Source organism: Onthophagus taurus, chromosome 1, assembly GCF_036711975.1.
Source record: "Onthophagus taurus isolate NC chromosome 1, IU_Otau_3.0, whole genome shotgun sequence".
NCBI classification, from domain to species: Eukaryota; Metazoa; Arthropoda; class Insecta; order Coleoptera; family Scarabaeidae; genus Onthophagus; species Onthophagus taurus.
The window spans coordinates 19,210,919-19,235,209 of NC_091966.1; the positions used below are offsets into that span (position 1 = coordinate 19,210,919).

The 24,291-nt window shown below is 34.4% G+C and overlaps 1 protein-coding gene across 2 annotated transcripts in view; it reads left to right on the plus strand.

Moving 5' to 3' along the window:
* LOC111414277 (uncharacterized) overlaps positions 1–24,291 on the plus strand; it is a 347,116-nt gene that overhangs the window by 83,251 nt on the left and 239,574 nt on the right. Inside the window, exon 1 of one of the 2 annotated variants that reach the window (XM_071198118.1) lies at positions 13,882–14,203. The exons of the other annotated variant lie outside the window; for it this stretch is intronic. The gene's annotated coding sequence lies outside the window, so the exon portion shown is untranslated. Of the gene's footprint in view, positions 1–13,881; positions 14,204–24,291 lie in introns of those variants that run through there. 2 annotated transcript variants of the gene reach the window in all.

Here is a 24,291-nt window from a genome sequence, read left to right on the forward strand (position 1 = left end):
ACAGAGGAAAATAAAATGAAAAATAATTAAACATAGGTAAATAATCAATAAATGATAAAGACATACCTTGCTAAAGAAAATCAAAAATACACGTTGATACTTATCGAGACGTGAAGAGACTAAATGAGGACAAACTTGAAAATCACATTGAAATGAAAAGAGAGAAAGGTAAAAAGAAAAAGTGAAACAGAAATATAGAAAATAAAAAGAGCCCCAAAAATAGAATAAAATTATAAATAGAAACATTATTTTAGATTTAAGTATGTAAATAAAGGTTTATAAAGGTTTTGAATTTGGTCATTTAAAATTATATAATTATTGTTTAAATTTAGTTCATAAATCTCCAGCAACTCTAAAAGATCTAACTTAAAACCCTTCTGACATTTGTGAATCAAGGATGTGCTATCATAATCAATTTTATGTCCTGTCTCAATTTTGTGCTTGTAAACGTTGGATTGCATCTTATATTTGTGCTCATTAATACGAGTTTCTAACCTTCTCCCTGTTTGACCAACGTAAATACCATTACAATTAGAGCAACTGACTTTTTATATATTTTTATAATTATAATTTATGTTTTCTCCGTTTATATATAGTTGTCACTGATGATGGGGATATTAAATTAAATAAAGCAAGTTTAGAAGTTTTTTCGTTATATTCTTTAGAAAAATAATTATTGAAACTTTATTAAAAGAACTCCGACTCATGAAAGGAAAAATGTCTCTATTTCGCTGAAGAGGTTCATAATGAATTCAAATGCAAGCAGTGCTCGTAGAAGGCCCATCATACCTACAAAAATAGTTTGAACGAGCTGTGTGAATGTTGTAGACAGCGTAGACTGTAATGGGGCCGTTACACATTCTTTTTTTTATTGGCTTCTATTAATTTTTTAGTTTAAAAAAAAAAATTTTGAAACAACTTTGGAGTCGTCACCGTCCTTTCGCACGCGGTTGGTAGAAATAAAAATCAATAAAAGGCGCATGAGCGAAATGCCACGAGAATCTTATGCGCTAGAAGAAGAGATCCGAACGATGCACGATTGTGTCTTCTTGATCTTACGTGAGAACCTCGTAAACGTCACCAAAGCTTTTATAGAGGGGATTTTGAATTTTAATGTTAATTATTGCAAAAATGAAACAATTTTAGGATCTGAAAATGTTACCAATCCTTCTATTTTTACATAGTTTATCGATTTTTTGAAAGACGATCTTTCTATTCGATTGAAGGTAACGGCCTATACGATACAATAAAAATGTGCTACGAATTTTTATATACAATTTAATGTAGCAACTAAATGTAACTACAATTAAATTATATTTTAATAGTTTACTACTTATACAATTTTGTTTAATTGATCTCATTTTGTAAATAATTATTGTAGCGACAGAACAATTATATAATATACAGTTGACTTGTCGTTAATAATAATGAATTGAAGTATTTTATTAATATATTGTGTTTTTACTTATTATAAAAGTCGGACAAGTACTAACAATGTTTAAAAGACTAAGAATATAATTATTTTAAACGTTGTTAATCGCGTTTAAATACCGTTATTGTTAGAATTTTGCGCCGCCATTACTATAACATGATCTACAGGATGAGCCCTTTCCAAAAAGGTATCACACATTAAAATCGGACAATTAACAAAAAAGTTATATTTATGGGTATGATTGTTTATAACGTTTGTACTCGTTTAATTACCGTTATTGTTAGAATTTCGTATAACTTTCCTTTATTGAACACGATTGTTACATAGTCTTTCGAAAATTTAAGTGGCATTGTAACGTCGTTGTTGGTAATAAAAGAATGACTTTTCTGGCTGATTGTCAAATTTTGTTTTAATTTTTGGGTCCATCACATTCTTAACAGCTTTTCTGTTGTTCCGTAAGCGTTTCGCTCAAGTCTGTTTTGGCACTTTGTTTGACTTTGCGTTTATTAGATTACACATCTCGTATTAAGTTATACAGGGTGTCTCAGCGAGACTGGTCATTAGACGTTTCTGGGGTTCTGGCCAAAATAAAAATTTGGGAATTCAGATTTAAGCGTTATCAATTGCGTTCTCTTCGACTAAAATAATTTCAGATGTTTAGCACTTCCGGCTATTACGGAAGTTGCCACCTACTTTATTTTTTTAAATGGAACACCCCGCATATTTTTACATATTTTTTTTCGAGGTTTATCAATAACTTTACTTTTTGCAATTTGATGCGGCCGCTCTCGAGTCATTCGAATTGGAGCAGATTTTTCGGTAAAAATTTTGCAGACATTTGTTCAAAAAATCAAAGAACACCCTATTTTTGAGATATCAATTCAGAACATGCTTAAGCAACATGATGGAGTATATTTTGGTACCGAGAACGGCTATCTAGAACGTTTGGTCACTTTACTACGGCACGTTAACTTTTCGAAATTTGGAAGTACTATAACTTCATTTTTTTAAATGGCACGCTTCATATTTTATTGCTTAGTCGTCTTCGGTATCTCATTTTACATCTTTTATATCCCATATGTCTTATACCTAACATTAATGGTTTGGAAGATAATTAGGGTTTTTTGAAAAATGCATACATATCATATCGATATTTAACATAGTGTGCCATTTTAGCCATATTAATTTTCGATAAGATAGACATACTTCTATAGCTTTCTTCCTATCAAATAAGAAAGTTGTTTAGAGGAAGAGTATTTAAGCGTTTCTGCGTGTAGAGATGGATATTAAATGTGATATAAGCATGACGCCGATAGATATTGACCGACGAAAACACGGATTAAGATAGTTGAAGGAGCGTTCTTTCTGACTATAATAACAGTTTTTTAAAATTCGGTTTTAAAACAATTGCGCAAGGCCTTGAAATTTGGTAATTTTGAGCTATTTTGAGTACAGAGCGGTGTTGTTCATTTTTTATTGATCTTAATATCAACTGATCGGCAGACGAAAACACGGTTCTAGATTGAAAAAGATTCAATCTTTCAAGTGGTGCATTTAGTTTTGCGTTATCTCTAATAATAAGGAAGATATCAGCTAAGAAAATAGATAAGACATTACGGGTAAAAGTTCGTTGCTGGGATGTTTGTTGCTATCGTCGCACGGGTTATATATTTTACTGTTTTTCGCGGAATTTAAGACCTATGCGAAGTTAGACGCCAATTTTTCCAGCCCCCAATTAGATAGGATTTAATATGTATAGTATTTTGATTATAACAAGAGAACCAGTCAACCGATTTCGATAAGCGAGGTCTCATTCGAAAGCTCAATCCTCGGCCAATACGAAAGTGGAAATGCCCGATTCGAAATCTCTTTCGAATTCCTCTAAAACGCTGAAATAACGCGAAGGTACATGAAAATAACAGAAAAACGACCTTTTCTAAGTGGTGATAACTCGTAAACGATGTACCCGATGATCAGGATCTATACGTCATTCGATTCGTTATAGTTTCTTCTATCGAAATCACAAATGAATCTCTCGGAATAACACCGTGTTCGGCTCGTTGTTTATGCACGTATGAACGCCCGAAAGTCTAGCTCCAATATAAAAAATTAATTTAAACTAAATCGACTATAATGAGAGAACGGTTTGACAGATTTTAATGTTTTATATCTCAATCGATAGCTTTCGCCTGGCTGAATGCGGTTGTCGAAATACCCGATTCGAAGTATTTAAGGATTTTGATTAAAACACAAACAACGAATTAATCAAACACATCAATTATCTCCTTAACTAATTGACCAATTTTAGTCATCAACATCTCGATCGAAAGTATGATCTACAATGAATGCGAAGGTACACCATGCGTACATGGTGCAATGCGTACAGCCATTGAAATGATCCCGCGAATCTGCCGACTGGAAGTCTAGCCCCCAATAAGAAAAACTTAATGCGGATTACATTCGCTATAACTATAGAACGGTTTGACAGATTTTAATGTTTTATATCTCAAATGAAAGCTTGCGTCTGGCTGAATGCATATGTCAAAATGCCCGATTCGAAATATTTAAGGATTTTGAATAAAACACAAAAAATTAATTAATCAAATAAGTCAATTATCTCCTTTATTAACTGACCAATTTTAGTCGTTAATATCTCCATCGAAAGTATGATCCATGGTGAATGCGATAATGGAAATGCCCGACCTCTAAATTTGCTAATTAAGTACGACTCCGGTGACTTTGGAAGTCTACTCCCCACTTACATACAAAATAATTTTTTGTAAACGGATTACTACTAGAGAACAAATTAATGTGAAAATATTTGAAATATTCTACTAATCATAATAAAGTATGTAAACAAACAAACAAAGTACTAAAACAGAAAATCTTTTTTTCATTTTTGGTTTTAGTATTTTTACCTTTAGTATAACTTATTGTCGTTCTTACCAGTTTTCTCCTCCTTTCAAATTTTATATTTTTAGCTGTATATAGTTTCACACAAAAAGCGCCCCAACCCACAACTCTGTTGTTTATATTGAAATATAAATAAAGTTTTCACGGGCAAGGTGCTAATTTGCATTTCTTTCAATTTATAAAATTCTTTTAAAATCTTCCATTATATCCAATTGTCAACTTTTTCTTCAAGTTATATAATATATCTTTCTCTTCATTGCAAAAGTTAAAATAAAGCCGAAAATAAAATTAACCCATCTCAAAAACAAAGTTTTTTATTCACCTAATTATTATAACAAGATGGGAAGTAATAATATTAAAAAAGTTAAAATGTTTTCCGAATATTCCTTAAAGAACAAAGCATAAGTGACAATAAAAAAAAAAAATGTTGAAGAATGTGGTAGACAAAATCAGTCCACTCACTGAGTCGTTTAAACAACCGTACGCATTTAATCAGCGAATTTTGAGATCGGGCATTTATATCATGGCATTCACCGTGAATCGTACTTTCGATGGAGATGATGTAGACTAAAATTGGTCAATTAATAAAGGAGATAATCTATTTATTTGATTAATTAATTTTTTGTGTTTTATTCAAAATCCTTAAATATTTCGAATCGGGCATTTCGACATAATTATTCAGTCAGACGCATGTTTTCGTTTGAGATATAAAACATTAAAATTGGTCAAACCGTACCTTGGTTATAGCGAATTTAATCAAATTAATTTTTTCTTATTGGGGTTATTTAAATAACCGTAATTAGTAAATTTTGAAATCCCGCATTTCCATCTTCGCGTTCATTGTACTTTATTGTATCATACTTTCGATCAAGATGTTGATGACTAAAATTGGTCAATTAGTTAAGGAGATAATTAATGTGTTTGATTAATTCGTTTTTTGCGTTTTAATCATTTCAAATCGGGCACTTCGACAGTCGCATTCAGCCAGGCGAAAGCTATCGATTAAGATATAAAACATTAAAATCCGTCAAACCGTTCTCTAATTACACTATTTTACAAGAAAAATCTTTTTTATTTTATAGTGTGCGTCTATAGCTATATGAACATGAAAGTAGAGATCCAGACGAACATTTTGAGATATCGATGGCATAAATCGGACTCTCCGTTATTTTGCTACAGCCTAAAACAACTCAACAGAATCAAATTTTTTGGCATTTTTCCCATTTTTTTATCACTTAATCGCACCGTAACGAAAAAGAATTATATATGAACACAAAAGTTAGCTATTCTATCCTGTAGAACATTGAATTCTCTAAATTTCGAAGCATTGGACACGACGGTCGAACGTATTTTACCGGAGATATCGTTAATTTACGCCAATTGTGTAAAATTTCATTTTTTGCCATTTTCACTGTATTGTTGAAACATTATTACCAACATTTTTTTTTAATAAAGAGATATTTTAACTGTTCCAGGCACTAAGTATAAATATTAAATTCACTGAAATCAATATTATTTTACCTGTTCTAAATGTTGAACAATAAGCATATCAAGTAATTAAAATTTATTGGCAGTCGTTGCTAGATGACATTTCTCCACTGTCACTTTTACTCTTATAACTTTTTTTTACTCTTTTACTGGATTGTATTAATTGGTCAGGAGGATTTGGTTTTGGCAGAGTTTCACTATGCGCACTCTGGTTTTTGGCTGATCTTACAAACGATACCAAACTTTTCTTTGTCTTTTTATTTATATTGTCTAGGTTTATATTACAAATTATATTACAGAACTTGTGGGAAGTGCGAGATCTGATTACTTTTCGATAATTTTTTGTATGTAAGGTCGATTTCTCTGATAACACTCTAGAGATAATCTCCCATCATCCCTGCGTCCCAGTAACCTTGATAACGTCTTTCCAATGTCATGATGGAACCGCTTGTCTTGTTCGTCACTTTCCGCTCCAAGATTACTTGGAAAAAAATCTAAGTGCGAATGGAAAAAATGGATTTTGAGCGACATATTTACATTCATGGCTTCGTAATTGTGTAATAAGTTAGAAATTATTTCGCGATAATTCTCATCCTTATGGTTTCCTAAAAATCCATGGACGGTTTGTTTGAAGCTGATCCATGCCGTTGCTTCTTTTGTTGTTAATGTTGACATGAAGTCGTTGTCATTTATTTATTTTCTTGTTTGAAGACCAACAAATATGCCGTCTTTTAGTTTAGCGTACGATAGTTGTGGAAAGAGCTGGGTAAGATATTTAAATGCTGGGCCTTCTGGATTCAACGTTTTCACAAAGTTTTTCATCAAACCCAGTTTGATGTGCAATGGAGGCAATATTACAGATGCTAGTCTCACCAGAGGCTTATTTAAGACGTTGAAAGCACCAGTATCGTAATGTTCTCTAGAAAGCCAGTCTTTGCGCGCATAATGATGCTGACAAACAAAGAAAACAGCAATATTTTGTAAAACCGCCTTGTAAACCAGTAACCACAGCAATTACCTGAAAATCATAGAAATGTAAGTCAATACTTAAAAAGTAGAAGTTAGTAAATTTCTTTACTGCGGCAATTACCTTTAAATCTGTACAAACTTTCCATTGAAATGCGTTATACCGAATTAGAGTCTTTTTTTAGATACGTTTCTTTAACGCAAATCATTTCGGTTATGATCTATTTTCAATTCATTAAACAGTCCCTGTACGTTATTACAATAACAAATACACATTGATCTTTCGTAAAAAATTGTATAAATGCTTCGCCTCTGTTTCGATAAACAGTTAGACGGGTTGTAGGGTGTAAATAATTCCATTGCTGTAAGCGGGATGCCAATACCTCACTATCAATCTTCGACAACTTCAGATCTCTAGCTAAGTCACTTAGTTCTTTCTGTGACAAATTATGGTTTATTTTGGCATCATCGTCGCTGCTAGATGACATATCTTCACTCTCTCCTTTACTCTGATCACTTTCACTGGATTGCATTAATCAGTCAGGAGGATTTGGTCTTGGTAAAGTTCCACTGTGCGGAATCGGCTTTTTGGCTGATCTTACATTAGGATAAACCAAACTTTCTTTGTTTTTTTGTTTATGCCGTCTAGGTTTATGTTACAGAAATAGCAATCGGAATGATCTGATATCTGTGACCATAACATTGGAATACCAAACTGTAAATGAGATGTAGATTCACCCACACACGTTATACCGCAATTCGGACATACGAAGCTGGGTGTCCAGGGCTTGTCTAAATCCGTCAAAGCAAATCCAAAATAATGAGAATACGCCTGTTTTATAACAGTTGTAATTGATCGTCTTGTCATCCCAATAATAAAACAGAACAAATCAAGATTGTTCTTGCATTCAAAACTTCTGCTGCTGCTAGCCATTATCAACAAAACTTTTACAACACTCTGCTATTTTATTAAACGAAAGATCACTGAGGTGTCTCAAGAAAAACTAAATATTATGACAAAATATTCTCCTTTTATACCAACAAATATTTCAAAAAAAGACTGTTTAGCAGAACAAGGTTCTAATACAGGGCGTGGCAAAACTCCTTTCCTAATTCGATGGTTGAATAAAAAACAGATGGTAGAAATTAACGAAACTGTATTAACGCGAATCGAGTCTACAGAACGGGAAGTTACGTTATTATGTTTTAACTTTGTACTTTTTTGAAGAGGGAGGAGTGACAGTTCAAATGCTTCAAACTTTTATAGCACCACGATTCAATACGATACAGATTCAACAAGATGTGTGGCTTCAGCAAGACGGGGCACACAAGCAGGAGATCTCTTCAAGAACTGAGGCAGCTGTTCCCAGAATGCTTTATATCTTTGCACGGAGACATCCACTGGCCAGTACGATCTCCAGACCTTACTCCTTGTGATTTTTTTGTATGGGGTTTCTTAACGCTGAAGTTTACAAACATCGTCCGAGGACTCTGCCAGCCCTACGACAAACGATTCAAGAAGAGATTGCTCGTATTCCTCAAGAAATGTTGATTAGAGTAATGGCGAACTCGCATTCGACAATGCATTGATAACGAAGGAAAACACTTGACCGATATGCTGTTCAAAAAGAGAAACTTGTAAAACATAATAGCGTAAATTCCCATTCTGCAGATTCCATTCATGTTAATACAGTTTCGTTAATTTGTGCCATCTGTTTTTTATTCAACTTTCAAATTAGGGAGGGAGTTTTGCCTCACCCTGTATATAAAGAAATAGAGTTATTAAAAAACACTTTTTCACAGAAAGTGATTGTTTTTTAACAATGAGAATTTCTTTTGCCAAAAAAAGTCTAACCGGTAAACGCGCGAGTTCTTAAAAACTTTTTCCAAGAATGTTATTGTTTATTGTATTTAAAAAATAATAATATTTATTTCAGTGAATTTAATGATTATACTTAGTGCCTGGAAGAGTTAAAACAACCTCTTTATTAAAAAAAATTGTTCGTAACAATGTTTCAATACAGTGAAAATGGCAAAAAATGAAATTTTGCACGATTATCGTAAATTAACAATATCTCCGCCAAAATACATACTCCAATACTTCGAAATTTAGAGAATTAAATGTTCTACAATATTCTACATGATAGAGTAGCTAACTTTTTTGTTCATATATAATTCTTTATCGTTACGATACGATTAAGTGATAAAAAATGGGAAAAATGCCAAAAAATTTGATTTTGTTGAGTTGTTTTAGGCTGTAGCAAAATAACGGAGAGTCCGATTTATGCCATCAATACCTCAAAATGTTCGTCTGGATCTCTACTTTCATGTCCATATAGCTACAGACGCACACTATAAAATAAAAAAGATTTTTCTTGTAAAATAGTGTAATTAGAGAACGGTTTGACGGATTTGAATGTTTTATATCTTAATCGATAGCTTTAGCCTGGCTGAATGCGGTTGTCGAAATGCCCGATTCGAAATCTTTAAGGATTTTGATTAAAACACAAAAAACGAATTAATCAAACACTATAGCTACAGAAGCACACTATAAAATAAAAAATATACTGAATATGAACCGTTACTATGTTTTTTAATTTATGATTTTCCACATTTTTGGGTATATCTCGAAAACTGGACGTGATGGAGAAAAACTGAAGACAGTTTCAGAATCAGCACAACATTCTACGTTATAAAAAGATATCGCAGTCTTCGAGGAAAAAAATGATTAAAATTTGTAAACTAGTGTTATAGTCGATTGAAGGTGGGTTCATGCAACGTGTTTTAGTCGTAGTTGTTGGCATAGTCGTAAGAGTGGAAAGTTAAGGTATTGTGTTATACTAGTACTGTTCCTGCTACACCTTACGACTAAAATGGTTCTTGTCCTAGTCCCAAGAGTTGCCCAACTTTTAACTTCTTAAAGCTAAAACAATCGGTCGTAACGTGACGCATGCGCACTTTTCTCTTTTGTGTCCTTGTAATATAGCAGCGTTTTGTTTTATTTTATAAATTGAGGTTAGGTCAGTTAGGTTTTGTATTTTATTGTATTAAAGTTGTTGTGCGTTATTGTTTCGACAATTATTTCGATGGAATCAAATTCGGACCAAATTGACTCAAAATTAATAGGGTTATTGTTATTTATCTCTTGTTTTGAAATTAAACACAAAAACATTATTTATGAATATTTTTGCCGTTAAAATATTCACAAAACAAGTCTCTGTTCTTCTGGAACCTTCTTGCCGCATTGTTGTTCCCAACCCCATCCTATATTTTGCAGTGGCATTGGTCGCACTAACCATTTATAATTTCCCCTGACTCTGACTGAATAGTATCACCATATCTTGGAGGACAGTACCTTTCGCTTTGCCGTTCAATACGAGGGAAGTGATGTAAAACTACTGTGGCTTTTACAATATTTTCTACTACGTCTACCCTAGCTATAATTGGCCTCCGTAGAATTCGCCACCGCTGGCAGAGTATACCAAAGGCATTTTCAACGGTCCTCCTTGCCCTGGATAAACGATAGTTGAAAATGTTTTTTTCTAGTCCTAAGTGCTGTCCGGGATATGGTCTCATTATATTTTTCCTTAGAGGAAACGCAGCATCACCCACAACAAAATGTAGAAGTATAATGTTGCTTCTAGGCAATTTCTTTGGAAAAGGGATATCTATGTTTCCATTTAAAAAAGCTCTCCAGAAAGAAGATTCTTTAAAGATAGTGCTGTCATCATTTCTGTCACTAGCTCCAATATCTGCTATAATGAAATTATAATTCGCATCTACACATGCCACTAAAACTTGACTTTAATTGCCATTAAAACAATGCTGAAAGTATGTTTATAATTGAAGAACTCACTTCCCGGTGCTTTTGGTGCTTGCATATGGATGTGTTTCCCATCAACAGCCCCGATACAATTGGGCATGACATTTTTCCATCGTTTGTAGAATGTATCTTAAACAGGGGCTAATATGTATCTTGTTAGCTCTGGTAACACTCTGGGCACGTCCCACAGAACAGTTGTTGTCTCTTTAATTATACAGTTTGTCCCGCAACGATTGTACAATACTGCATCAGCATATTCTATGATCGAAAATAAACAAAAAAAGCCTAATAAACATAGGTCAGAAAATGGACCATTTCCGAGATATTCAAAGATTTAGGTTCATAAGTTGATATTGTTAACATCATGAATTTAAATTTGTTTTTATAATAATTAAGTCGTTACTATGATTACGATAAGTTGTTTAATCAAAAAAAAATATAATAATACTTTACGAAATTATTATTTTACTATTTAATTTAATAAAACTATTAAGTATGGCTCCTATTAATTACTCCAAGGAAGAGATGGCGGATATGGTGTATTGTTACACCATATCCACAAGGCCGGTGGAATTAGAAGAAGCAGTTTTGAAAAGAGTTGATGAAAAGGCCTCAACCAGCATTAGAAGAAATTCTGCACAAGAAAACATTAACAAAACAACCGTTCACCGCATTTTAAGGGAGCAGTTGCTTTATCCTTACAAGACCATTCAAGCTCTAACAGAAAATGATGGCGAAAAAAAAGAGATTTTTGTAGGTGAGCCATATAGGAAGAGGTAGTAAACGTCGACTTTCCCATAAACATTGTATTTACGGATGAAGTAACATTTACTCAAAACGGAATTTTTAATATTCATAATGCGCATGTTTGGAATGATGAAAATCCCCATGCAATACTAGAAACTCATCATCAGTGCCGATTCAGTGTTAATGTATGGGCTCGAATTATAGGTGATCAGTTATTAGGTCCATTTTTTCTTCCAAAGAGATTGACAGCCGATGCTTACATACATTTTTTACAAAATGACCTTACAGAGGCATTTGATGAATTACCTTAACAAATTCTACAAGATTGCTACTTTATGCATGATGGAGCACCAGCATATTATGCACGCGCTACTCGAGCATACTTAAATAACAGATTTGGCAATAAGTGGACTGGCCGAGGAGGTCTTGTCCCTTGGCCACCTCGTTCACCAGATTTAAATCCGTTAGATTTTTGGTTTTGGGGACATTTAAAACAAACAGTTTATTCTGAAGACGTTCAAATTGTTCAGGATTTGAAAAATAAAATTAGTAATGCATTTGACACAGTAAAACAAATTATGACATGAATCTTTTCCAATTTGTTAAATATTCGTTGTTTTTATGCTGGTTGAACGATTTTCTTCGACAGTCTTTGTTACTTGTTTTGTTAAATTATTAATGAACTGTATTAATTAACTTAATATTATCTTATTATTTATTAAATTTTATCTTAAGCATCGTAACCATGGTAATCATATAATTACTGCATCTAAATGGTTACAATTAATGATGTTAACAATAGGTCAACTTATTAATCTAAAACTTTGAATATCTCAAAATGGTCCATTTTCAGACCTGTGTTTATTGTAGGGTTACTATCAACATTTGAGCCGGTGAAATTGCACCTTTATTTGGTGTTTTTGCTAAAAAAGGTTTAACCAGTCTTAACAATTCCTTAAACTCTTCGAACGACATGCGAACATATTTAAAAAATTGTAAATCTTCCTGTTTTTCTTCTCTATTTTTTCTCTCTATTTTAATTCTCTATTTTTATTGATTGGTCTTCTGCCAAAACGCCGTCTTCTTTTCTTTCTTAATCTTTGTGCGATTAATACAGCTGCATTCAAGCACATTACACTATCAGCGACAACAATTTTCTTTTTATTCATAATAAACAAAACAGTTTCACTCCCGATTTCTTTTTTTTTAATTTGGCACGAGTTGTGGCACGCTGTGCTTAAATATTGCAATCTCTTTCCTTATAACTACAGCTAAAGCAAACGCTTATGACTATAACTAAATCTAAAACATTTTGCATGAACCCACCTTTAGTTTAAATTAATTTTTTTATATTGGGGGCTAGACTTTCGGGCGTTCATACGTGCATAAACAACGAGCCGAACATGGTGTCATTCCGAGGGCTGTACAAGGTTAACGGGAGAGAATTGAAATGTAAATGCAGGTAATTAGTAAATTTTGAAATCGGGCATTTCCACCTTCGGATTCATTGTAGATCATACTGTCGATCGAGATGTTGATGACTAAAATTGGTCAATTAGTTAAGGAGATAATTGATGAGTTTGATTAAATCTTTTTTTGCGTTTTAATCATTTGGAATCGGGCATTTTGTGATTTAGATAGAAGAAACTATGACGAATCGAATGACGTATAGATCTTGATCATCGGGTACATCGTTTACGAGTTATCACCACTTAAAAGAGGTCATTTTTCTGTTATTTTCGTGTACCTTCGCATTATTTTGGCGTTTTAGCGGAATTCGAAAGAGATTTCGAATCGGGCATTACCACTTTCATATTGGCCAAGGATTGAGCTTTCGAATGAGACATTGTTTATCGAAATCGCTTGACTGGTTCTCTTGTTATAATCAAAATACTATACATGTAAAATCCTATCTAATTGGGGGCTAACTTCGCATAAGTTAAAATCGATACACAAACAAAAAAGTTTTTTTATAGATGGAATTTATGGGTAACTTCACACGGTCTCGTTGCGTATCTTTGTATCATGTTTTGATACGCAACGGTGATACGATACGCTGATACGCAACAAATGTATACCCACCTTAGTACAATAACAATACAAGTCATGTAAGTAAATGCCGAGGCAACATAGTATCCTTCAATGAATAGATAGGTAGCACTTGCTAAGGAAGCTTTTACTATTCGTTATCTCGGACAACCCATCTTCTCTTGACGAGTAAAACAAGGTGGTTTTATTTACACCACGTCTCCCATTCGCGTTACCGAATTGATCGGGAGTTGTCATCTCTTCACAATGGTCCTAGTATTTACGAGTTACGAGCACGTACGGTACGTAGTAGAATTGGCGACGGTGGTCCCGGGAGCAACAAAGACGGAATTACATCGAAAATTTTAAAGTATGAGGAAGATGGTAGAATAGCCGAATGAATTCGTGCTGGTTCGACGAGCTTCGGCTGCGGGCGTGCGTTGAATAGGACTCTGACAAGCGTTGCAGGCAGCGTTCCCGGGGCATGGCTCGGCTCTGGCTAGATTTGCTACAAGAGATCAGCCGAGTCGCGTGAAAGCAGCGAACGCAGACGCTGCCCTAACGTTTAAAATATAAATATCGGATAGAAATAATCGGTCGTTTCATTTTCGTCGTTTTAATACAGACAGTGTACTCGTGGTGTGACTATTATGTTATTTTAATTTAAAAAACATTACGTGTGTGAAAGACGTGCTTTTATTTATTTATTTTTTAATCTTTGCTTCTGCGGTTTTCATTTAATTCTCCCTAAGAAAAAAAGGATTTAATAAGTTTTGAAGAGATAACACTAAAAAATAGGAAAATAGGTATGTTAGTGATAGCCACTTAAATTTTATTTTAAAAATAATCTTAATAAATTATCAAGAAAACTCTGTTTAAAATGTGTGGTTGATCAGTAACAATTCACGATATTGTCTGTCGGGTTAGTTTTCATTCACGTTTCCGACGTTTAAACGGCGGTAAAATATTCAACGGTCGGCTACTACAATAACTGACCTTTCTATATTTACTACATATGCTCAGTCACGACCACATGTTCGGCTTGTTTTGAGAGTGCCTCGCGTTGCGCGGCAATAAAACGTCGAGCCGGGAAATTAGGTGTCAGAAACAATAATATGGGGAGTATTTGTTGGTTTCAATGCTTGTTAGCCGCAAATATCCGTACAATTGTAAACGTTTTCTATCCTACATAGAAATCAAACGAATTAAAATTAACATTGCTAAAATCAATACACAAGTTTTATTTTATTCATACATTTTTGTGGGAAAATTTTGTATGGTAATTATTGTATTAATATAATCAAGGAATTTAAATAAATCTTAAAAAAAAGGATTTACAGGTTTAAGTTATTCAAGTTTTAATATTTGCATGTTTAAAATGAATATTAAAAAAATAATGGTATTTGATAAGAGCTAACATTTGCGGGAAGCAAATTGATAGATTAGATAATAAAACAAGCCATTAAAGGAAAACTACAAATTGTTAAGATAATTTGAACAATTCAATAATAAGAAACGTATTTGTTTTAGCTGAATTATTTTAATGTAGAAAACATGTTTTCATTGTTTTATTATTGTCTAAAACAATATCATTAAGTATACCTATCCATCAATTTACATGGAAGATAGGTTTCGCAGAAAACCGTGTAAATCGAATACAGTTTAAAATGTGCATGATTCAAACATCAGTTTAACATACAGTATTGGAAAAAAGTAGAGCAACTTTTAATTTTTTATATTAAATTTTAAATTTATGTTTTTCGTCAGGTTTTACATTACTATGGCAATGTGTATTATTTAGTAATTGTGTAGCCGAAATTTGACAAAGATAGCTTTATTTTTATAGAAATTAAATAGAACTTAACAATTTATAGGTAAATAACAGTTAAATTGAATAAAAAGCAAAGATTTTTTAGTACTCTCAGTGATCCCAGTTAATTTAAATTTTTAAAGGAGCATATGATAGTAGTTCGAAAGAATAATTGATTTTTAAGTATTTTAAATATTAATATATTGTGGTTTTATTGTGTTATATAGAGTAATTCAAATTCGACTCCCACCATTGGGATCTCAGAAACCATCTCAGTTTCACGAAAACGAAACGTTGGAGAAAATTTCTAGTTGTGTCATAACATTTTTCATAAAAAGTTGCATTAAGAATGTTTTTCCAGATTCACGAAAAAACGAAAAATAAACAAGTTATAGGCAAAAAACGAAAAAGTAATTTTTTTGTTTTTCGGCCATATTTTAAAAACTAATACGGCTAGATATAATAACTTAGTTGAAAAATGATGAGCTCTAAGATACGCAACTTTGCCCCCATTTATCCATTTCTGTGTCTGTTATGATTTCTGAGATCCCAATGGTGGGGGTCGAATGTGAATTACCCTGTATACAGTTATTACACATAATTTTTTGTGTCTTCCTGTGCTGTTCACAAAACAAACTTCTTACAATAAGTACATGTTGTGTTGATTTTTCTGTCGATATTGCGTAGACACTGATGACATCTGGCTCGTTTTCTATTCAAATTTACCTGTCCAGTAGTAGTAATTTCGCCGGCAACCTAAGTACCTGCCACCAAAATGTTGCAGTCGCGAAGTGCCGTTTTTACATATGCCGGAAGGTAATTGTTTTTAGCACGCTTTTCCACATTCTTACGCGCTATCATCTCCTGATTCGAACAGAAAAAGCCTCCTTCATGAAGGATATAAATCAAATTCATAAAAAGTCGGTACGGCCAACGAGCTGTTCTTCTAGTGCACGAATATTCTCTGACTAGTTTATCCGCATGGTCAACTCCGCCCTTAGTCTTGTTATAATCTAGGATCATATAGGGCTTGTTGTTGCTTTCTGGGCAGACTTTGTCTTCATCATGTTGACTGGACAGAATATGCACCATTCGACCTTTTTTCGGAATATGATTCCACAGGTCGAGTAATTAGTTTTAGTTGCGAAGGTGTATCAGGTTTATTTTTACGAACGATTCCAAGCAGTGTAAGATTTTTGTTAAAAAGTAATGCGCTAATGGAACACTGGTAAAAAAATTATCGGTTGTAATGCCACGCCAACTGCCATGATACGGTTCGACTAGATCTGCAACGGCGCGAATCCCCTGGTTTCGTTCTGCTACAGCACCACGAGGTTTACCGGTGTTTACATTAGCAGCTGCCCAAATTTTTATTCCATACCTACCAGGCTTGGATTTTATAAATTGCCTAAATGGACATTTACCTCGGAAACAAACTAACTGCTCATCAACAGTGATTTCCTGATGTGGTTGATATGAGTTCTTGCAATTACATACAAACTTATCCAAAATTTCTCTAATTGCTGCTAATTTATCCATTTGTTGTCGGTCTGGTCTAGTTTGTTTGCCGTCTAATCGCAAAAATGTTGAAATTGCTTCAAACCTATTTCTAGATAAAGCGGCAGTAAAAAATGATCGACGTATTGCGGAAGAAGTAGTCGACATTTCCCGTGTAGATTCCCTTCTACATCTCAATGCACCTGCTTTTATAAGAACTCCTAAGAAACTATCGAATTCATCTCTTTCTAGTTCCACCTACGTTCTTCTATTTTGTGGATTTTTTTCATTCCAGGATTCATAATACCTCAAGGCTTCTTGATTTGTATGAAGACATATTAGATCTATTAGATATTTCTAAGAAACTTTCTGGTTCTGATGAATGGCCATTCCATTCCATATCAATCCCGATTTCGCTGTATTTCCTTTTCAGGTTTTGAGGGTTCTGCGTCTACTTCCTCCTCACTTTGAATTCTATTGTTGCTATCTTCATGAGTTCCTTCTCTGACAAGTTTCGATTTTTATTCCAACACTCTATTTCTTATTAGAAAGAAGAGTAAAAACCTGTAATAATAAATATAAACTGTATGTTTATGTTGTAGTACACAATATAACTAAATTGTACGTAAGTATCCGAAGGTTAGGTGAAATATAGGCCGTACTGCACGAGTGACGATAATCGATTCTTGGGGTATGAGTCTCGAATTTAGGGTGTCACTCACAATCAGTTCCGCGTTGATAGTTGAACTGTTTATAAATCCCAGTTGTAAACGTTAATTATTTTTTTCAGGGTTTTTCAGTTATCACTCACCCATTCACGTTTGATCTTATTTCATTGTTTGAGGTTCTTTGCTCTGTTTTTTGTAAAGAAGTTTATTTGTATAGAAGTATCTTTGTCACCTTAGCAGGTATCCCGAGTCCCCAATAGTATAGTACAGCCTATATTCCCTGTATATCTCGAAACAAAACTTCAAAAGGAATTCTGAAGATTTATGCATGCGCAAATGTATAATTATGTTTTTGTGATGTTCTATGTGATCAAAATGTACAAACATTCACCCTCCGGTTTTTGTAACGTGATGTATAACAAAATTTGCATTTCTTATGAATTAACGTAAGCACCCAAATTGGGTTTTAGCGAGACCCCACTTACATTAATTTATACTTACTCGGTGTATCTACAGTAAAACTTCACATAAAACTCACAGATTCATTAATGTGTGTTTACTAACATATACCTAACGGCAATGTTGCCAATATTTTCAAATAAATACATTATTACTGAATTCGATGAGTTCGGTTGGGTTGGGTTGGTCTCATAGAGACCCCGGTTAGGTATTTAAGGGTTAATACAATCTCCTTTATCATTAATGTCATCGTGATACCTTCCTCACATTGAGTGTATTGCATTTTCAATGGTTTTCCGATATTTTAGACCATTCATTTTGAAGAGTAGCGTACAATTCGTCACTATTTTTGTACATTTTATTTCGATTTCTATTTTCCATAGGTTTTCTATAGGATTTAAGTCTGGTGGCTGTGACGGCCAAGTCATCAAATTTATTTTGTTTTGTTCAAACTATTCCTTTACGACTTTAGATGTGCGTTTCGGATCGTTGTCCTGTTAAAATTTACAAGATATAGGCAGATTTTCGTCGGCATAAGGTTCCATAACATTTCTTAACATATCACGGTACATAAATCTGTCCATTATTCCCATAATACGGTGTCTAGGGCCTACAACAAAACCACAGAAACATCCCCAAACCATCACAGAACCACCTCCATGATTTAATATTCGCTGCATGTACTTAGAAATCAGCCTTTTTCCTATTGAACGCCTCACATATTGCACTCCATCACTTTTAAATAAGTTAAACTATTCATCACTAAACAATACCTTTTTCCATTCGTTGTATGTCCACTCTTGATGGGTGCGTGCAAACAGTAGTCTTGCGGCTTTATTTTCTTTTTGGTAGAAGTGGTTTTTTCGCTGGTATTTGGGCAAATGGTTTATTTTCAATTAATCTATTGCGTATTGTAGGTATTGATACCTCCAAATTGTTGTAACACCTCAGCCTTAATTTTGGTTGAAGAATATTTTTTACTGGTGTGAAGTTATCCATAAATCCCAGCAATAAACTTAAAACATTAATAATTCCGTAACCAATACGATTTGGGTAACCAAATTTCACACACAGGTCACTCTTACCCTCAAGAACAGCCAACCACCCCCATTTGGTAAAAAAAAAATTTTTCAACCCTCACCCCCGAAAAAGGGATGTTTTCGCCCTGATGGGCACCTTCGAATTAAACGAAATTCTACCACATAATAGAACACACTTCTAAGTATTTTTATCAATTTTCAAAACACCGTAAGCCCTAACGGTTTTCGAGAAAAAAAATCAGTATTATAAACCGCGGATGGGACGTTAGGGGTGAATTTGACCCCGTTGGGCACCTTCAAAATTGATGAAATTTTAGGATGATTTAGAGGATGCCTTTAGCGATTTAAATCAACCATCCAAACACCGTAAGGTATTACGGTTTCCGAGAAAAAAAATGTGTTATTAGACACTATAGGTATACAGCGCGGCGCGGACTTTGGGGGTGAATTTGACCCCGTTGGGCACCTCCAAAATTAATGAAATTTTAGGATGATTTAGAGGATGCCTTTAGCAATTGAAATCAACCATCCAAACACCGTAAGGTATTACGGTTTCCGAGAAAAAAAATGTGTTATTAGACACTATAGGTATACAGCGCGGCGCGGACTTTGGGGGTGAATTTGACCCCGTTGGGCACCTCCAAAATTGATGAAATTTTAGGATGATTTAGAGGATGCCTTTAGCGATTTAAATCAACCATCCAAACACCGTAAGGTATTACGGTTTCCGAGAAAAAAAATGTGTTATTAGACACTATAGGTATACAGCGCGGCGCGGACTTTGGGGATGAATTTGACCCCGTTGGGCACCTCCAAAATTAATGAAATTTTAGGATGATTTAGAGGATGCCTTTAGCAATTGAAATCAACCATCCAAACACCGTAATGTATTACGGTTTCCGAGAAAAAAAATGTGTTATTAGACACTATAGGTATACAGCGCGGCGCGGACTTTGGGGGTGAATTTGACCCCGTTGGGCACCTCCAAAATTGATGAAATTTTAGGATGATTTAGAGGATGCCTTTAGCGATTGAAATCAACCATCCAAACACCGTAATGTATTACGGTTTCCGAGAAAAAAAATGTGTTATTAGACACTATAGGTATACAGCGCGGCGCGGACTTTGGGGGTGAATTTGACCCCGTTGGGCACCTCCAAAATTGATGAAATTTTAGGATGATTTAGAGGATGCCTTTAGCAATTGAAATCAACCATCCAAACACCGTAAGGTATTACGGTTTCCGAGAAAAAAAATGTGTTATTAGACACTATAGGTATACAGCGCGGCGCGGACTTTGGGGGTGAATTTGACCCCGTTGGGCACCTTCAAAATTAATGAAATTTTAGGATGATTTAGAGGATGCCTTTAGCAATTGAAATCAACCATCCAAACACCGTAAGGTATTACGGTTTCCGAGAAAAAAAATGTGTTATTAGACACTATAGGTATACAGCGCGGCGCGGACTTTGGGGATGAATTTGACCCCGTTGGGCACCTCCAAAATTAATGAAATTTTAGGATGATTTAGAGGATGCCTTTAGCGATTGAAATCAACCATCCAAACACCGTAATGTATTACGGTTTCCGAGAAAAAAAATGTGTTATTAGACACTATAGGTATACAGCGCGGCGCGGACTTTGGGGGTGAATTTGACCCCGTTGGGCACCTCCAAAATTGATGAAATTTTAGGATGATTTAGAGGATGCCTTTAGCAATTGAAATCAACCATCCAAACACCGTAAGGTATTACGGTTTCCGAGAAAAAAAATGTGTTATTAGACACTATAGGTATACAGCGCGGCGCGGACTTTGGGGGTGAATTTGACCCCGTTGGGCACCTTCAAAATTGATGAAATTTTAGGATGATTTGGAGGGTGGACTTTTAATAGAAAAAAAACTTTTGATACAGAAAGAAATTTATTATATTAATGGTCTGTTTTACTTATAATTAAATTGTGTAATGGATTGAGAATATGATTATAATTACTTGCTACCGCGTTCCAGACCGTTTCCAACCCTTGTTCATTTAAGTAAATGCTATCCCTGTGTAGAAATTTGTATTAAATATATAAGAAAAGAAACATTTTTACGTTTTGTTACCCTTCCATCATGGTTCTGTTAACAATTGCTTCAATGTCGGTACAATTGATTTGCTTTTCAGCACAAAACCGTCGAATGTAATGATTGATTTCCTATAAAGGCATGGAGAGTATTTATTTATAGCATGACAGAGAAGTTATAATATCTTACGTTCACAGACTCGAAGTTTTTGCAGGGAGGAATTGTGCAAATTTGTATTCCTTTAGGATTTAAGGAAAGAAGGAAGCGGAAGAGGTGAGAATATTGGGACTTCAGTTGGGATGGTGATGTTTTATGGAGTATATCTTTAGTTCTTATCATTATAACGATATGACGTTCAACAATATCTCCACAAAACCAAGGGTAACATGTTTTTGGAATACACTTTGCGCGCCGCAAAAGTTTTAGTATTGTTTGACCGCCTACTGCTAAGTCGAGGAAATATTTTCCGTTGCTTGACTGTTTTGGTTGTCGTCCTAAAATATATACCATTAGTAGGAATTAATTTCACATCTGTTAGAACAAATACTTTGTAGTTAGTTCTAGTACGTAGCATTCGGCAAAAATTACTATCTCCCAAAAACAGTAATTTTGTCGACATCTTCACTGGTCACTGGTTTTAACAAGAGATAACTAGAACAGCTGATCTCTGCAATAGCTGAGGAATCTTTATATATTATAAGTTTACTCCTCACCTTTCTGGCAAAATCTAAAAAATGTGTATGACGCTCTAAAACAACACCGAATAAGTTGGTAACTATTTTCCCGGAATGCACTTATAATGCAAAAAATATGGACATATTTTTTCCTTAATACCTGCGCCTTTTGTAACTGCACGTGGCGGAGTTCTTACCCTTTGCCAGTAACGACTAAAAGCCCATAAAACTACAAAATGCCTTTCTTAACAAAATTTATTTTTTCCATGAAATATTAAGAGTTTCGCAGTTTTCATAATCTATTAAAATCGCTAAAGGCACCTACTATCTGCTCTACATACGTGTACAATTTAATAACGAAATTGTTTCTCTGAAGCCGTGGTCGGTGTTTGGATGGTCGATTTAAATTGCTAAAGGCATCCTCTAAATCATCCTAAAATTTCGTCAATTTTGGAGGTGCCCAACGGGGTCAAATTCACCCCCAAAGTCCGCGCCGCGCTGTATACCTATAGTGTCTAATAACACATTTTTTTTCTCGGAAACCGTAATACCTTACGGTGTTTGGATGGTTGATTTCAATCGCTAAAGGCATCCTCTAAATCATCCTAAAATTTCGTCAATTTTGGAGGTGCCCAACGGGGTCAAATTCACCCCCAAAGTCCGCGCCGCGCTGTGTACCTATAGTGTCTAATAACACATTTTTTTTCTCGGAAACCGTTATACCTTACGGTGTTTGGATGGTTGATTTCAATTGCTAAAGGCATCCTCTAAATCATCCTAAAATTTCGTCAATTTTGGAGGTGCCCAACGGGGTCAAATTCACCCCCAAAGTCCGCGCCGCGCTGTGTACCTATAGTGTATAATAACAAATTTTTTTTCTCGGAAACCGTAATACCTTACGGTGTTTGGATGGTTGATTTCAATGGCTAAAGGCATCCTCTAAATCATCCTAAAATTTCGTCAATTTTGGAGGTGCCCAACGGGGTCAAATTCACCCCCAAAGTCCGCGCCGCGCTGTGTACCTATAGTGTATAATAACAAATTTTTTTTCTCGGAAACCGTAATACCTTACGGTGTTTGGATGGTTGATTTCAATGGCTAAAGGCATCCTCTAAATCATCCTAAAATTTCGTCAATTTTGGAGGTGCCCAACGGGGTCAAATTCACCCCCAAAGTCCGCGCCGCGCTGTATACCTATAGTGTCTAATAACACATTTTTTTTCTCGGAAACCGTAATACCTTACGGTGTTTGGATGGTTGATTTCAATCGCTAAAGGCATCCTCTAAATCATCCTAAAATTTCGTCAATTTTGGAGGTGCCCAACGGGGTCAAATTCACCCCCAAAGTCCGCGCCGCGCTGTGTACCTATAGTGTCTAATAACACATTTTTTTTCTCGGAAACCGTTATACCTTACGGTGTTTGGATGGTTGATTTCAATTGCTAAAGGCATCCTCTAAATCATCCTAAAATTTCATCAATTTTGAAGGTGCCCAACGGGGTCAAATTCACCCCTAAAGTCCCATCCGCGGTTTATAATACTGATTTTTTTTTCTCGAAAACCGTTAGGGCTTACGGTGTTTTGAAAATTGATAAAAATACTTAGAAGTGTGTTCTATTATGTGGTAGAATTTCGTTTAATTCGAAGGTGCCCATCAGGGCGAAAACATCCCTTTTTCGGGGGTGAGGGTTGAAAAATTTTTTTTTTACCAAATGGGGGTGGTTAGCTGTTCTTGAGGGTAAGAGTGACCTGTGTGTGAAATTTGGTTACCCAAATCGTATTGGTTACGGAATTATTAATGTTTTAAGTTTATTGCTGGGATTTATGGATAACTTCACACCAGTATATTTTTTAGGTGTTCTTACAATTATTCTATCAAGCATTCCATTGGTTTTTCTGAGACGTCCAGACTTTTTCTTCAAGTCTACAAGTTCCGTCTCACGATATCGTTTAATAATTCGCTATACTACACATTTGTGTAAAGAGAATTTGCGAGCGATATCACATTGTTTGTTTAACATGGTTTTTAAAATCATAAATAACCATGTCTTTCACAGTTTTACAAACAACTACTCCACGAGGTATGTTTAAGACTGGTCTTATCGAATGTATCTTATCAAAAGCTCGTTCTTATTTGCCATATATTTGTTTTCTTAGCAAAGTTCTTTTATTTTTTTCCAACCTAAGTTTTATAATTTTATTTTATTTCTAATAAAGTAAGGCTACCTTTGTGAAATCTTCACTACATAAATTCTATATAATATACGCTACCATAGTAATGCAAACCCTAAGGAAAAGCATTAATTTAAAATTTAATTTACAAAAATTAAAAGTTGCTCTACTTTTTTCCAATACTGTAAGTCAATATTAGAACGTAAATGAATTTTAAAAAAGTGGAAATTTGTTAATAAAATATGTAACAAATATTACAAACTGTTATCATTCTCATAGACTACGTATTAATCTTTTCTTCTTAATTGATATATCACTTTCATCACTAAATACTTAATAATAATAATAAACCACTTTATTGACTGCAATCAAAAAAAAATAAATACAGAGTACGATAATATAACATCATCAGACTTAAACTTTATGCAGTCAAACTGCGAAGTCCAGATAACAGTTTCCAAAGATCCTGTCATCTGTTCTACTCAACCAGGAGTTGAACGTTCAAACGT